This window comes from Onychostruthus taczanowskii, unplaced genomic scaffold, assembly GCF_017590055.1.
Source record: "Onychostruthus taczanowskii isolate IOZ18803 unplaced genomic scaffold, ASM1759005v1 scaffold54, whole genome shotgun sequence".
Lineage (NCBI taxonomy): Eukaryota > Metazoa > Chordata > Aves > Passeriformes > Passeridae > Onychostruthus > Onychostruthus taczanowskii.
In genome coordinates, this window is record NW_024503013.1 from 5,335,835 (window position 1) to 5,349,949 (window position 14,115).

Here is a 14,115-nt window from a genome sequence, read left to right on the forward strand (position 1 = left end):
GGAACTTTCTGTGTTCATCTCAGCACCCTTATCCTCCCAGTGTGAGAACAAAGTCTAATGCTCATTTGGGGAGACAGCATTACAGTCCTTAAGATGGGCTGCCTTAAATTATTTTCTAGGGATTTTTATGACATACTTTTTTTTTTTTTTTCCCCATAGGGATTTGAAGGAATAGTTTTTCTGAAAAATTTGGTTTGGTAGAGTTATCTGAACATGTTTCCTCCTAACAGTTCTGCTTTCTGGGTGGTCTTTAATGGGCTCAGTCACATTTCTTCCTGATTTTAGATGTGCAAGGGAGATTGTTGTTGCCTTGACATAATTCCCTCCCGTTACTACTCTTTTGTCAACCTTTTTAGAGGAAGAGCATGTGCCACACTACAAGCCTTCCCTACCTGAGTGCTGCCTGCAACTTCAAACTTGTGCATTTCCAGCTTCTTGGTGTAACTCCACCAGTGTAGGTGAAGAATTTCTGCTTAATGAAACTGTTTCTTCACTATTTTACTACAAAATTAATGTCTACTGAGTTTATAGAGCAGTAATTGCTATATCACAGCCCTGTCATAATTTGCTCATATTTGCTCTGGTGAGTGTTTACAAGAATGATAAAAACATTGTAAGTTGTGACAAGGGACACATTTATTTACTTCAAGCATATGTAAAATGTTTATTTTTACTGTTGTGTCCTAGTTTGACACATAAGGTTTTACATTAGATATGGAATGATAAATGTGTCCCTGGTTGTTTTAGTCTGTATGTGGGAGGTTAATATCTTGAAAAGCAAAGTGACAATAAAGGAGCAAAGCAGGGCCCCAGGGACATAAAGAAATATTGATTCAAAATGCAGAGCCTCTTCTTAAAAAATATGGTTTTGGGGCATAAAGACTACATAACAAAAATAAAAGTAATAGACAAGCTTTTGGATGGACATCTGTGACAGAGATTATTTTCTTTGTTTCTGGAAAATTATAGCAAAAGCATGTAATGTCTGCCATAAGGCATTATCACATTTAATCACATTTCACAAGCTATTGTTTCTGCACAAAGCAGTGCTTTTCTAGGACCACAGGGTATTTGGATATTTCTCAGAAAACTCTGAGATATTGTACTCACTGAGTAGTGTATGCCATGTCTGGATTTGAACAATTTGTTATTCTTCACGCAAAAGAGCCACTGAATGTTGTGAGGAAGTGCTAAAGGATGGTAATGTAGCTATGTGTTTAAAATTTCCACTAACGATCATCCCAGTTCATCTTCACAAATTTGAGCTAACTGGACAATATAAACTAGGAAAAGCTGTCAAGTCTTATATCAAATAAAACATGCTCTGCTATCCTGGAGAAGCTACAAACTGAAATATATTTCAAGATGGGATCCCACAAAATGTGATAGAGATTTACAGGGAAAGAGTTAAGCAGTTCAGAAATTAGAAAAAAATACTTAAATTTTGTTTGCAAAGTCATTCCAATGAAGTAATTAGCCTTTCATTTTCTCTTGTTTTCATCTTGAAATATCATTCTCAGATGAGTGCATTAAAACATTGCTTCTGTTAGAACTACACAATTTAATGCTAAAGATATTCAGATAATGGCAAGTGGATTTGACCTTAAAGAACTTATTACTTCAATCTTCTTTTTATCGCACAAGTAATGTGCCTGCTTCATTTCAGCTTAGCAAATCACTACACACATATATAGTAGGCTTTCACCTAAACAGAAATGTGTTTAGAATTTTTGAAAATGCGGCAGCATTTTCTTGATTAGTCTTAATGACAAAATGTACAGAGTCATGTATGCCAGCTGAATTCCAACTCTGAATCTAAGGAAATGTAGAGCAGTGTTTCATCTATTTAATATGTGAAACTTTACATTGATGTCACATTAAAGCTATATAAGCAACGATCCTGAAAAGTCACAGGGTGGACAAAAGCCAAAAAAGAAACTCATCACTTTTCTTCTATACGTGTCTTGCATTTTCCCGGATTCTTCCACTAAATGCTATTATTTTCTGTAGAAAGTAGTTAAATCTCTTCTGAATTTTTTTTTACCCATAAATTGGAGGATCAAGACATTTTGTATTGCTTACTCTTGTTGACTATGCTATCAACCTTGACTATGGAGGTCCAAGTCTCTCTGCATTTCCTTGAAACAGAAGGTATTCCCATCTGTAAGTATTCAAAAATTGTGAGTAAGATGATTAAAAATTCACAAGACTGGCCTAAAACAATAATGTAAATCTGCCACATTTTAGTTTGCTTTTCATTTGTAATTTTCAACTCTTTCTGGAATAGTCAAGTAATTTTTTTCAAGCTGTTGGATTGAGTTGGAAGACTAGAGATACACAGAATCACCACAGCAGGTGGTGATGATTTAGTCCATATGTGGGTTATAAGACTTGATGGGGTGAAGAGGCTTTTCTGAAGATTTGTGGAGAGACCCAGAACAGGAAGATACAAAATGCCAGTCCTGGGAGACAGAATTAAACGACCTTCAGTCGTGCTGTAGCATACAAGAAAGAAACCTCAGAAAATATCATAAGAAAAGATAAAAAGGAGATACCCAGGAATCAGGAAGATGGTGACATGACTGAAAAAATTTGGCACAAGAAAGTCTAAGAAATTATGGAATGACTTGCAGTTCCTCACAAGATGCTCACAGCCACCAGAAGGTGATGCTATTCCACTTGTTCTTCATGAGAAAGGAAGAAGGTGACAAAAGGCCAAGTGACAAGGCAGAAACTTGAAATGAAGTTAATAAAAGGATGAAAAGATTGCTAGCTGACTAGCAGCATACTGTGTGTGCTGGCTTCAGCCTTGGGTCCTATGCTCTAACTGCTATTGGTAAATATCTTCAGAAGGACAGACGATATACTAAGAATTAAAACTCTGAGAAAAAACAAACAAACAAACAAAAACTAATTGAAACAAAACCAAACACAAACAAACAAACAAAAACCATGGTAAAACATCAAGAATTGGGGACCTTTTTCTAGTGGCATTTGCATTGCAGCTAGCATCCCATGAGCACTCTGCTGTCCGCAGAAAGACAAACCAGTACTTCTAAGGACAGTTTACTAAGGACAGCATTTCCAGCTGAAAGAAAATTATTAATAGGATGAATTGTGATCTACAAGTACCTCTTGTTTGCATTGACAAGAGATCATTAACTCAGGTCTAGATGTTTATATGTACCTCTGAGCTTGCTTTCCACCTAGAAGAAGTGCCAGGTTGTTAACTAAGAATTTCCAAGACAAACTTAATTCAATACTGTTATGATTTTATGAGACTCACGCAGCCCTGTTTTGTATTTAGCGAAAATTATTGTCTCTTGCTATTTGGTAGCAAGATAGATGTGTCAATGTCTATACAAAATTCTCCATCTTCCTCATCTGTAATAGAAGAACTAGGAAACTAATGGGATGCTCAAACATGGCTTTCTTTGAGAAGTTATCAATGAATCATTTATTTTGTCAAGATAATCTCCTGTGAAAATTTTTCACATAGATACAATATTTTTATGAGACCAGGCATACAAAATTAATTTATTATTTAATAAACCTAGGAATGATTTTGTTATTTAAATTTTACTTGCATCATTAGGTTTTCCCTGAAATAAACAGATGGCCTTAACATAATCTTCATTTTTTGTAGGCTTGTAAAATAAGAAGTGAAAAGCATTTTCATTTTACACCAGATTCAACAGGTTAAATTGCCAGAAAAAAAGCTCTTCAGAACATAAAGCATAAGTGATGACTGGTACTGTTTAGTTCAAATTTCTTCTAGTTGAACTAGTCCAAATCTTATCATCTCAGATGATATGATTCAAGCAGTATTCTCCAAAGGAGCACAGCATCCGTTTCTTCCCACTGGAAAGAATAGTGTCCAAATTGCTCAGGCTTCCCAAAGCTAGGTTGGATTACTGTTTCTTTGAATGGATGTGCAGGATGTAAGGGTGGCAGGAACTGACCCCTGACTGTTGGACCTACAGAGGGGAGAACTGAGTATATTTAAACCTTATAGCTGCACCTGGTTGGTGAGCTCCAAACTGACCCTTCCTTTTTCTTCTCTGTGTGTCGTTCAGTAGCTGCTGAGTAGCCTGATTCTAATTTTGCAAGTGGATGCATCTGACTCAGAGAAAAACCTTTCAATTAGTCAGCAGGCATGCAAGGCTTCTCTGGAGTACTCGGGTTTTTATATCTTTGTCTTTTTTTTTTCAGGGAGGTCTGGCTTCTTCTCAACCTTTGGTATTATCTTTATATCAATTATTGCTGTCTTTAACTTATTGGGGGGTTTTCAGTCTGATTCTTTGTTGAACATGTGAAGATGATAAATTTCATACATACAGTCATTAAATAAAATGATAGCTGGAATTCTTAGTACAGCACTGCATTTTGAAAGAAAGAGAAGCTGTACAAAGTATATTTTCCCTTTCCTATACTTTTTCCTGGTACTCTTCTCAGTGGCAGGCATGCCACTAGGCTACCTGCCACTAGAATGCAAATTCTTTACATCCTGCTTTTACAAAACTTTGGCATATTCCACTATCCATTCCTGTTTTCCATCATAATGAGTGTGTTCCAAGGGGCCTATCATTCATTTCTGACTGCTTCACTTTATATTGATGCATTAATACATTTGTCAATGTTATTTTTGATATGTGGGAGGGTCTTCTTCACACTCTCCAATAAATCCAGGTCTGCACCAAATCTGTCCCTTTCATGACCCTCCCAAAAACAGCCTTCTGGAACTTAATGGCAAAGGACAGTTACCTGATATGGAGCTAGAAGGTAGATATTTTTAGTTTTACTATGAATGCATTTTATAAGATCTAGGAACTGGGGATGCTAATCCACAGTAGTCATGTGAACATTTTCATACACTGTTTTCATTGATTGACTGAAAGAAATTTAAAATTGACTGAAATCCCTTGATAGCAAGGAGGTGCTTCATGTGAATAGCAACTGATATGTCTTCTGTATACTCAAACAGAGCTGACTGAGTAACAGGGAAATGCATTAGCCAGAAGAAAACAATCCTTGTTTTTCATGTCAAAATTGCTGGTATATTTACCTCTAGTTTTTTGCTAGATTTGTTTTTCTAGAAAAATATGTGTTGTATATTCTGAGAGAAAAATAAGACAATTATTGAAGCCAACAAAACTTAGTGGATCGGCAGCATCAGCATACATAATAACTGGGAGAAAGCAGGATGGGGAGAAGCTCAGGAGCATTTAGGTGGTGTAGAAAGAACTGGGATTTGCTGCCTATATACAAAGCAGACACTGTTTAGGATATATGGGGTGGTACTTGGTGTGAAAGACATACAAAGCAGCACCTTGAAATTTGCAGGCCTCAGAGATGTTCTTCGTGAAGAATTCATGAAGATTCATGAAGATCAAGAATCAAGAATCAAGAAGATTCATTAAATGAATCAGTCTATACTCAAAATGGACTTTAAAAAAGTGTTTGTAATAATTTTTTGGTCTTTATTTATTAGCAACTGTCATCAAGTTTCTGAATTGCAGCACTAGGAAAAAAATGTAAACACTTTGGTGATAAATGCCTTTGAGAATTAACTTTTACATTGTTTATTGCTCCTATTGTTTAGGAGAAGTTAACCTCCTAAAGAAAAGAAAAACAACTCTGTTTCATGAATAATGGTAAGCAGAAGACAAGTGAATTTGACCTGCTTTCTTAGGAGCTGTCTGGAAATTTTAATTTTTTACATAAGTTATAGGAAACTATTACTCATATAAAGTTATACTACACAGAGCAGACCCTACCTTCTCCTTTCTCAAACAAAAGTCTGTGATCAAGTGGCCTGACAATCAAGGCTATTGTTTGGTATTGAATTCCAGAGGGAGGAACAGGGACTTTAATGTATGCAATGGTTCCACATTATAGGGTGTGGTGCGACTTCTTTCACCAGTATATCAATCCTCATCTCTGTTTTTTGCCCCACTGGAAGTCGAAGCTGGTCCTCTCTTTCCACTCCTCCTTCCCTCTGTCTGAGGTCAGCCTACATGGTGCTGAATCACTTTTTTATACATCTGTGCTCTAACATCATTCCTTGAAATGACCTGGTTTAAGGAAAAAAGAAAACACCACCATCCCACTTTTCACAAGGAAAAATCAAAAAATGTGCTTTCCTTGGCTCTCTCACATGATTCTTTCTTCTTCTTTTCCCATATCTATAACCAAAAAAGACATTCTAAATGCTAAAAGATATTGGCTTTTGAGTTTCTTGAAGCAAAATGACCCAGGCATATACCACAAATAATGAATAACACTGGATGGCAATTCATTTGGGCATTTACACATAAATACATTAAGGGAAATCACATAATTTCCAAGAGAGTTTGAGGCATAAAATATAAGGAAAATACTTGTCTCAATAAAAAAATTGCTTATCCAACTCTAGTAGTAACACATTTAAAAGATTAATTTCCTCTTCTGAAAGCTCCTCTGCCATGGTAGATCTGTCCTTTTCCTCCCCTGTGAAATATGGAAATGTGCCTGCAACAATTTGTGAAAATAAACAGCCTTCTTTGCCAAGGAAACCATAAGCTGAAACTGTCCTGGTTTTATATCTATATGGATTACAATCCATACCCTCCAGAAACATATTTTTTGTTATCTTAAGACATGTGAAGCAACCTATTGTTCAAATGCATTGTTTAAAAGGGACTTTTATTTGTTATGGCACTTTAAGGTTTCTTGAGGGACTTGTCTGTAAACTGCTACTGGCAAACCTTAGAAGATGGAAGGGAAAAGTGTGTTATTTTTTGAGTGTTGACTGTGTGTCAAAAACATACCGTTCCCCAGGAGAGAGGCTTGGTTTATATTAGGTGATATAATACAAGCACACACATTTCTTGTAGAATGGCAAAAGGCTGTTCAACAAGGTGTCAAAATATAGGGTGCATGGTAGATATTCAATTTATAGTGGATAATCTTTAGAAAGTGAGGTGGGAAAATATATATAAAAGAGAGATTTGAAGAAGCAAAGGCATAAAGGGAAAAGCAGAGATATGGAGATGAGTAGAAGAAAAGTCTCCACTGAGGAAACATTTACCACTTACCTGAAAGTTTCTTATTATTGAACCGTTCTTTAAAAAGCAAAACCATTTTAGATTCTTTCAACAATCTGGTAGTAGCTTGTGAGAGCTTGGTTTTCTACGCTCCACGATTCACACATCTGTTACACTACTGAGCAAAGAGGCACTTACTAAAAATTCATTGATTTGCATTGATCTGAATTTATTTGCATAAAAAAAGGAAGAAGTTGCAGGTATACAGGCTTTGATCCACTTGGACTTCAAGTTTTGCAATGTTTTCATGATTTCTGACTCTCTTTGTCGTACATACTGTCTCATTAATACCTTGACCTTTACTCTTACCTTTATATAGTCAAGGAATTGTGGGGGAAAGAAAATGCAGTTAGAAAAAATTAATCTGTGATAAAGCAGTGGATCATCAGATGTGAGAAAAAAATGAAAGATTTCCTTCATGTGAGAGATTTTAGTATTATTATTTACTTATGTTCCATATATACCAATAGCCCTCTCCTTTACTCTCTCACCAATATTGTTCCTCTAAAATTCATGGAATTTTATTTCAGTCTTTCTATCACAATTACAGATTTTTGCGGCCCAGACACAGCACACAGATGCTTTCTCTCACTCAGAAAAACCTCCCCAAAGTTTTCTGAGCACACCTGTACATTTACCAATCCTTTCTCACTGGCCTTCTTAGAGTTCGTGGTTTCATGAGGAATCTGTGGGCAGAGTTGTGGGATACTCAGCAAAAAGTCAGGACAGAATTTTTAGAGACAGAAGTAAAAAGGAAGCCAGCTCCCCAACAATGGTGCTTTTTGCTACTGTTTCCAGGAGGAGGTAGAATGTTTGCCAGTCCAGGGTATCTCAGCTGGTTCATATGGATGCAAGACATAGGAAATGTATTTTCTGTTAGGAAAACCTGCAGGCAGAGAAGGTTTGAAGTGCACTTTTTATAGTGTATGTGTTTTTAATGATATTTCTTCTGTGGTATCATCCATGTGGTATCATGGATGAATTTATCACATTATTCACGTAATAAATTAATTCCTTACTAAAATATGCACACAAGGTATTGCAGGCCAGAATTTGAAGGACCTTGTTTGTTTCCTAAATTTAGTTTGTAAGAAGCATGAAAACAAAATAAATCTACAATTTCAGGTGCTACTTTGCACTGTACAGAGTAGCTACAAATTTTTACATTAAAGACAAACAACCGAGAAGGGCTAAATCTGCATTATAATCTGGTTAGATTTAAGGATTATAAAAGACAAGATGAAAAATAACAGTGCTTTTCTCTGCACTGTTTTTTGCATAAACAGTGTCTAAATCTCCTTGAGCTTTGTAGATTTTACATTTAGGCTGAGCATTTATTTCAGTCAATGAGATGAGAATCAGATGCTGCTATGATAGGTTGGGGGTTCAAACCACATTGCAGATGTGAGAGCTCTGATGAGCTTTTACGTCTTTCATACTACAATACAGGAAAAATATAAAACTATTATTAAGAATCTGTAAGAGGGCTGCGAAGAAGCCACTAAGTGAAGGACGTAGCCGAGAAACCATACAAGGAGAGGCTGAGGCCACTTGGTGTGCTCAGCATGGAGAAGAAGAGACTGAGGGGAGACCTCATTGCAGTCTGCAGCTTCCTTGTGAGGAGGAGGGGCAGGCACTGATATCTGCACTGTGGTGAGCAGTGCCAGACCTGAGGGAATGGCCTGAAGCTGTGTCAGGGGAGGTTTAGGTTGGATATTGGGTAAAGATTCTTCACCCAGAGGGTGTTTGGGCACTGGAACAGGCTCCCCAGGGAAGAGGTCAGAGCACCAGCCTGGCAGAGCTCAAGATTTGAACAACACTCTCACGCACATGCTGTAACTCTTGGGACTGTCCTGTGCAGGGCCAGGAGCTGGACTTTGATGATCCATGTCCGTTCCTCCCAGCTGAGGATATTCTGTGATTCTATGGTTTGTTTGGTTATCTGACATGGATTGTGTCAAGCTGGACAGTTATTGTGCTGGAAGGGAAAGAGTTGTATCCAGCTCTCCTGCTACTTTAGTACCATGGTAAAGCCATGGCTGTGTTGAATCCATCAGTAATATTGCACAGGGACAGAGCCAAGGAGACAATCACTTGTTGCATCTACAGCCGCAGAGAGTAAGTTCATGCTCTCTGCTGCTTATCCACTGAGGGAATTCTGGGAATTTCTTCCACCCCATTGCCTTCACAGGGTCTAATGAGCCCAAGAGACCTCCAGCATGTCACCCAGTTGGAGGGACAGACAGCCTTGCAGGGATTGTTACCATTAACCCCTGGGCAGTGGTACCAGGATGAGCCTGGTGTTACCTGCAGGTAGAGACAAGAAGAAGCTGGGAAGGAGAAGGACCAGTCATCACTCTTCTATAACTCTGCTGAAGTGCCAAACTTTGCAGAATTTCTCCTATAACGGTGGTCTGGATGGTTCCTATTTTGGCTGGTGTTTCTGCTCTCAGAGCCAATGTCTACTGTGTTACATGTGATGGCCAGGCGTGCAGGAACCTGGACAAAGGCGTCAAGTGACACCAGGGATGAGGGTACTGTATGTCAGTTAGATCACCAGCTGACTGGTACACTTGGTTCAGCCTTTCCTTGGTGGTTTTCATTTATTATAGTAGCCAAGTTAAGGAAAAGGGCTGGATTGGATTGAAAATATTTTCTTGTGAGGTTTTGAAATGTGTTTTCAGCAGATAAGGTTTGTGACTTGTAATATAACTTCAATGTGAGCATGCAAGAGAGTTTTGGGAGGTTGTTTGTTTGGTTGGTTAGTTGATAGTTTTTAATAAAACAGCTTATTCAGAGTAATTATTAGCTCCTCTAATTTCTGAGAAATCTAGGCTCAAGCAACAACCCTTCCAAGGCAAGAGCAGTATCTCAGAAATATATTCTTTCCTAGGAGTGCTATCCTAGTAAATTTGGGAAACTTATACCCCTGTTTCACCTGGAAAAATAGTGCAATGTGGGTAAACTACCTGAATTGATAAAAGGGAAGAAAATTGATAAAAGGGAAGATTCACAAACATCCCGTGACTATGTATCACCTCCTTTTTTCTTCCACAGTCTCACAAATAGAGAATCAATGTGGGATGTGGGAGGTTCCCATTGAATTCAGTCCTTTTCTGGGAAGGATTTCACCCACATTAGGACTCCAATCAAATTTATTGTAGGTTATTCTGAACTAGAAATATGTTTTTAATAAGTATATTTTGTTTTATACAAATAATTAAGCATGGCAGGGAGAATTAGAACAGGTTTTTCACCCTCTGATAATGTCTGCATGTCTTGCTCTCCATCCTGTTATATAAACCATGATATCCTTAATTTGCTATGCTTCTTTCTTCCCTGCTCTCTGTTCATAATAGTTCTTGGGCTGGTGAACTACAGGAGCACTGCTACTTCTGGCCAGAAATATCTTCCCTGGAGGAAGACAGTTTTGTAAAACTCCTTTTAGAGTGTCCCTAGGGGAACATAAGGAGACACTTAATTTGTAACTGAGAAGCTCACACTTAGTAGACACTTCTATCTACTCTTTTAAGTTATCTGTTGAGAGCAATTCATGGAGTGTAAATAGTGCCCGCATGTGCCCACATGAAATACATCAGGGCTGTCATCTCAAAGATGCAATTTCATTAGCTGAAATATCTTGAGTACTTGTTCACAAACTGGAATACCATTAAGTGTCTAGATAATCACACTCCTGAGCACATTGATAACCTATGTAAAGAGTAAGCACCACCATCACATTGTAAAGACTTCCATTATCCCGAGTGAAATGGAAACACAATGTATGTCCTTTCTCCTTTACATTTTTAAGGACAGTTACAACGCTGTAAGGCCATTCCAGCAGAGACAAAATAGCTCTATTAAGATTTTTGGGTCAGCTCCAACTCATGCATAATCTATACTCTGATCTTACTTAAAAAGGTTTTGATTTTGCACAGATTAACTAAGAACCAGGTGAGGAGTTAATTAAATGAGTTCATTTTGATAACGTTTCACTCATTCAGTTTCATGGAGCATAGTCATACAAGTATTTTTCTCCCTCTGCACTTCACTTTATTTATCTAAAATTCCTAACCCAAGGAAAATAAACTTTACATTGGTTTCTAATCAATATTTTCCTTGCATCCCTACAACCAACAGCACAGGGTGACAATGTCATATTCAAGAAAAATGGGCTTTGGAAATGCACTTTTCCTGTATAATTGAAAACAGAGCTACACATTAAAAAAGCATTTACTTTTTGATGTTCTCTTGTACAGGGGAAATTGTCTGGCAGAATGAGACTAGGTTTGTGCCTCAGAGAGGCAAGAACCTTTCTGATCTCTCTCTGCATATGGTTCCTTTCCATCATGCTCTCTAGAAGAGCAATTTGTTGTATTTTTCCTGTTCTTCCAAAAGAGAAAATCCATCACTTTTTTTTTTTAATGTGATCAAAACCCATTATTTTAAAAATAATCTTTTACAAATGGTTAGGAAAAACTATTTCCAGAAATTACTTTTGATAATTTTTTCTATTGCAGTCCTTCATACAGCAAAGAGGGTTCAAAAATGCTTTCCATTCCTCTTTTTTACTATTTTAAACATTCATATTTTAGAACTGTTGCATTATTCATCTGTACCACCTGACTTTAAAGTTGTTTTATTCTTTAATACTATGTATGTTTTACAGTAAAAATAATGTAATGATTTGTTGCAAAGAAGTATTTTGCTCACATCACTGATTTCTATTATAACTTATCTTACGAAATAGTTCAAATATGTTTTGACTTCAAGTCTCTGCATGTTTTATGTTGAAATACTGTGCAGGTATTCGTTTTACAGCTAAAAGTACTGCTCTAAGTATAACAGTTAAAATCAGCTTTTTCTGCTGCTTACAGAATTTACCCAGATAAATTCATATTTTCTCAAGTTATTCTACTAATTTTATAAATATTTTTTTTCAGGACAGTATGAACAATGAAATGCAGTGTGCCTTGTAGAGTGGCTGTATGACTGGTATGCCAACCATGTGGTGTTTCCAGTTCCCTAAATGCATCCTTTGCTCAAGTGATGGCTGTAGACAGCACACCAGAGGATGTGTTTCTTTCAAGGAGAGTGTTGGCAACTGCACAGAAAGGAAATGTTGTTACACAAACATTTTCAACCTTTTCCTTTCATTCATTGTATAAACCTCACATCCAACACTCAGCTTACAACTCTTGTCATGCTAGACCACAGCAAAGGGAGAAGGTGGTAGCTGAAAATCAAATCAGTTAAAGAAAGAAGCAATTACCTGGGTTAAAGAATCAAAGCTTCTGATTCTATTCCTGCTGCCTTGGCTGAGCATCTTTTTTCTCTGTTCATTGTTCAGCTCAGAATCCTTTTAATCTCACAGAGTTTCTTTGAGTGCACATAATGGCAATAGCAGAAAAAAATTTAAAACTGTTTGGATTTTTGCAAAGAGTTGTGTTTGAGGTTACTTTTGATGACTGCTCAGATATGTGGTGCTTAACATGTTTCATTATAGGTGGTGAGCATATCCTTAAAGTCCACAATTATTCCAAATTAGTTTCTAGTCTTTGTCTTTGATAAATCAATAATTACAGTATTTTCTGGAGGTTAACAAGTAGAAAAGCTGTAAACATTTCTGGTAAAAAATCTATAACTGGAGTATCCCAAATCTCCATCTCCATTTTAAAATTATCTGATAGTTCTTCCAGACATTACAGCCTACAGAGTAAGTTCAAAATATTGCAATTTTGTCATTCATGTAGAGTAAGAAATTCCATTTTCAACACCTGCTTCATGAGAACCACTGAAGAGGTTTATCAGGAATACATTAGCATATTCTTAGGACCCAGATATGAAATGAACATAAATCCTGGTGAAAAAGCATTCATTGGATGAAAAAAGGTGATATTTAAAAAATATCACCTGCCCTTTTTTCTTGTCTCTGTAGTTCTTCCCAGAGGATGGTTTTGAAGTAGCCGAGGAAACAGCAATGACAACTAAACCATGAGCTTGTAGGTGGACCTGCTCTAATCAGAGAGTAGAGAAAAGGAAATTTAACCATACCCCACTGGTTTTGTCAACATAGTTGCAATGAGTCTAAAATAAGGACTTTTAAGACTTATGTGCCTTGCAGTGTCATGAAGTTTCCAGGTCTCTTAAAGAAATAAACAAATCTTCATTTCATCTGCTGTTAAGGAAAAATTCTTCCAATTCTTTTTGTTGCCATACTATCTTCTGCTTTATTTACATTGTCCAGATCCTCTTGTATGAGCTCTTACTTTCTGTAAAACTTCAGATTGTATGTAGCAAGAAGTTTATGATCATTCTCATTCAGTTTTATTCTGGCCTTGTATGGCCCATTTTCAGTATAGAGCTTTGTTTTGAAATTTAAATAGTACTTCAAATTCAACCACTGTGCCACACTTTGATTTAGCTGTTAATGTCCTACAGAGAATGTCACTCCCCTATTACAGCTCAAGCAATTTCAAACTGTTGCCTCAGATCCATTAACATTACACAAGGCAGAAATACAATTTGATTGACAAGAAGATGTTTTAGCTGGAAAAGTCCTGAGTGTAAACTTGACAAATGAGCAATCCATGGGGATCACAGGAGGAAAACAACTAGGGAATGGCATGAGATTTTTTGCAAAATTGGTTTTCTGGTAAAGTCACATTTCAAGCTGAATGATTAGCACTTACTCAGCAGATCGTCATGCACTGACCTTGGTGGTATCACCAGGGTCAGATTTCCATACATACTCACATGCATGAATAATTCTCAAATTTTCCTTTACATTAGGCACAAACAGGTTTGGGTTTTTTCTCTATCATGCATGAATGTCTTCTCCATATTCCTTTTGAAATGTAGAAAGTAGGTTCACTCTTAGAATAATGCAGCACACTGGTGCAGTTTCTCCTCACAGCTGTTTTCCTGAAAAGCCCTATTTCATATTAAACTTGTTTTTTTGTAAAGTGATTTTCCCTTTTTCTGTAGTCATTAAGTAATGGCAAAATACTGATCATCCATGCTTGGGATG